A 3901-nucleotide genomic window follows, 5' to 3' on the forward strand; every position below is an offset into this window, starting at 1 on the left:
GCACACTCAGCTCGCAAACTGAGGTCCGTGGTTCGATCCCCGGTACAGGTGAAAACACTGGATGCGTTTCCTTAAGACACCTGTTGTTCCTGTTCACCAACTAGTGTGGATCTGTATAAGTTGCATCATGTACTTGTAAAAATGAAGATTATTATAAGTAACACTTAAGTATTTACTACTAGAAGACACAGGGTAACGCAAGGACTCCGAGAGTAATAGCTAAGTGTATTTAGATTATTCTAAGTTAAGATAAGATAAGATTTCGTTCGGATTTTTAACCCCGGAGGGTTAGCCACCCAGGATAACCCAAGAAAGTCAGTGCGTCATCGAGGACTGTCTAACTTATTTCCATTGGGGTCCTTAATCTTGTCCCCCAGGATGCGACCCACACCAGTCGACTAACAGCCAGGTACCTATTTGCTGCTAGGTGAACAGGACAACAGGTGTAAGGAAACGTGTCGAATGTTTCCACCCGCCGGGAATCGAACCCGGGCCCTCCGTGTGTGAAGCGGGAGCTTTAGCCACCAGGCCACCGGGCCACCTAAATTTACACGTAGGTAATTATATGGGAAAACGGTAGAAAAATCATTTCGTGTATATCCCTGGAGTATCCCTGGAGTATCCCTGGAGTATCCCTGGAGTATCCCTGGAGAAGGTTTCGGGGGTAAACGCCCCCGCGGCCCGGTCTGTGACCAGGCCTCGCGGTATACTGAATCTGAATATAAAAAATCCTCATTCAGCTCAAGATCAGGCTCTTGGACCTACTAGCGACCAGTGAAGGGGCGGGGCCAGGAGCTATGACTCAACCCCTGCAACCACAATTAGGAGAGTACCGTAGTACATAAATGCAATATAATACCGACAAGATGAAGAATTAGACACAAGCGCAATATCTGGATATATTGTATACGTTTCGCCCACCATTGGCTTTATCAATACAATACAAAGACATGTTAAATTAGACACATGTGCAACTCTTGGGTATCTTTATTGAGGAAACGTTTCGCCACACAGTGGCTTCATCAGTCCATACAAAGGATAAACTTGAAGAACAGGAGGAGAATGAGGTAATCAGTCCCTCAACCTTGAGTCGATGTGGTCAGTCCATCAATCTTGAATAGAATACGGCATATCAATCCTGTCAGACACTGCAACTTCTTGGGATCTTAATACTTGGGAATTTTTCGCTTGCCTAACCCTTGGGCACGACCTACTTCCACATTGAACAAATGTGACGCCACCTACGACTGCTGCACCTCTCCTGCCTACGGTTTATAAGCTCCTTCTCCGCACATATGCTGCATTCTATTCAAGATTGATGGACTGACCACATCGACTCAAGGTTGAGGGACTGATTACCTCATTCTCCTCCTGTTCTTCAAGTTTCTCCTTTGTATGGATTGATGAAGCCACAGTGTGGCGAAAAGTTTTCTCAATAAAGATACCCAGATGTTGCACATGTGTCTAATTCTTCATATAAGCCCCATGTGGTGTATGTGTCTGAGGATTGACTTTCATGCCTATTTTAGGGATTAACGTAATTTTGTCTGGGGGTGTGAAGGTTACGTGTTGCCTTAATGACCCTCGTGTAGTCAATAGGCTTTAAACCTTTTTAACCAACCTCACCTGAGATTTGAGCCCGGGTTCGTTGGTTGTGAGTCTTTAAGAAGCCTAGTAGCAGCAACGGGACACTATAGACTAATGTGCAGTCGGGGGGATTTGTTAGTTCCTGACACCTACAGCACCTAGGGAATAAAACTGTACGTAGCATTTCCTCCACAATTTTCATTCCACCATATTCAACATAAGAACATAAGCAGGTCCATGTCCCTCCCCCCCCGGATAAGCCGAATGACCCCCCCCCGGATTAGCTCAATGACCCACCCAGTCTGGTCACCTCCACTTAAGGAAGGAGGACGGCACAAGACCCAGCAGCACAAGCTAGTCAGGTCCAACTCACCCACCCACACCCACTCATGTATTTATCTAACCTATTTTTAAAACTTCACAACGTTTTAACCTGAATAACTGTACTCGGGAGTTTGTTCCACTCATTCACAACTATTACCAAACCAGTGCTTTCCTATATCCTTCCTGAATCTGAATTTTTCCAACTTGAAACCATTGCTGCGAGTCCTGTCTTGGTTGGAAATTTTCAGCACGCTATTTACATCCCATTTATTTATTCCTGTTTTCTATTTATACACCTCGGTCATATTCCCCTAATTCTACGCCTTTCGAGAGAGTGCAGATTCAGGGTCCTCACTCTATCCTCATAGGGAAGATTTCTGATACATGGGATCATCTTTGTCATTCTCCTCTGTACGTTTTCCAGTGCATTTATATCCATTCTGTAATACGGTGACCAGAACTGAACAGCATAGTCTAAATGAGGCCTAACCAAGGATATATAGAGTTGAAGAACAACCTGAGGACTTCTATTGTTTATACTTCTAGATATGAAGCCAAGAATCCTGTTAACTTTTTTTACGAACACTAATGCACTGTTGTCTTGATTTTAGATTATCGCTAACTAGAACTCTTAAATCCTTTTCGCAATCAGTAGTATTAAGATATTGTAGCATTAAGAAGTATTTCCTAACATCTCTATGGGTCTTCTGGTCCTGCAACCGAGTGCTTTGACTGTGAGGGGGGCTCTTGATCCCAAGAAGTGGAATTACCCTTCACTTTTTTGGATCAGAGTCCCATTCCACAGCAATACTAGATAAGATAAGATAAGATTTCGTTCGGATTTTTAATCCCCGGAGGGTTAGCCACCCAGGATAACCCAAGAAAGTCAGTGCGTCATCGAGGACTGTCTAACTTATTTCCATTGGGGTCCTTAATCTTGTCCCCCAGGATGCGACCCACACCAGTCGACTAACACCCAGGTACCTATTTGCTGCTAGGTGAACAGGACAACAGGTGTAAGGAAACGTGTCGAAATGTTTCCACCCGCCGGGAATCGAACCCGGGCCCTCCGTGTGTGAAGCGGGAGCTTTAGCCACCAGGCTTAACAGCAACAGCCAGCACAACCACAGCAACAATCTGGCTCATCTGGTTCTCAGCTTCTACGTTATGCTACCTTGCTCTTGCACGCTAGACAGATGTAGAGACGAGTCTCCTTACACTTGCAGCCCTGTTCGTATATCTTTAGATACGTAGGTGATAGTTCCTTTTACACTTGCTGCTCTTTTTAACCTAGTTAAGCTCACAGAAAATAAATGCCTGGGTATTAGTTCTACATATATTTTGTGTACTCACCCGTTTGCGGTTGCACGGGTAGAGCCGCTCCTGCCACCCGCCTCTTCGCTGTATGTGTTTATATGTGTATTTGAATGCAAACATTTGAACACCTGAAACTGTGTGATACGAGGAGAAGGAACAGATATGTGAACACCTCTATGAGTGCTTGAAGATATAAAATTTGCAGACATTTATATATAAATATATAATTATAATATAAACTGTGTAGAATGGAGATTATATATGAGTTTTTTTATGTTACACTCTTACATATTTATTAAATCTAGAGTGAGGCACAACTGTCCATTAACTAAAAATATATCTGATACAGTGTGTTTGTGTGTGTGTGTGTGTGTGTGTGTGTGTGTGTGTGTGTGTGTGTGTGTGTGTACTTACACAGACGGGAGGTGACAGACGAACACTGACGAACTTGCAACAGGCAAGAGATATGAGTGGATGGATAATAACTGCGAGGTAAAGAGAGACAGGGAGCTAACTTACCTAGGAAGAAAAAGAGAAGGAAGGAGGGGAAGAGTTATAGCGACAGTAGTAAGAGATAAGCAGCTGTTTGCGTATCGAAAAGTCGTCTCCAGTCTTCCCTTATCAGTTCGCTGAGAGCGAGCGAGTAAGCAAGAGAGAGAGAGGAGGAGAGAAA

The sequence above is a fragment of the Cherax quadricarinatus genome, chromosome 82, assembly GCF_038502225.1.
Source record: "Cherax quadricarinatus isolate ZL_2023a chromosome 82, ASM3850222v1, whole genome shotgun sequence".
NCBI lineage: Eukaryota > Metazoa > Arthropoda > Malacostraca > Decapoda > Parastacidae > Cherax > Cherax quadricarinatus.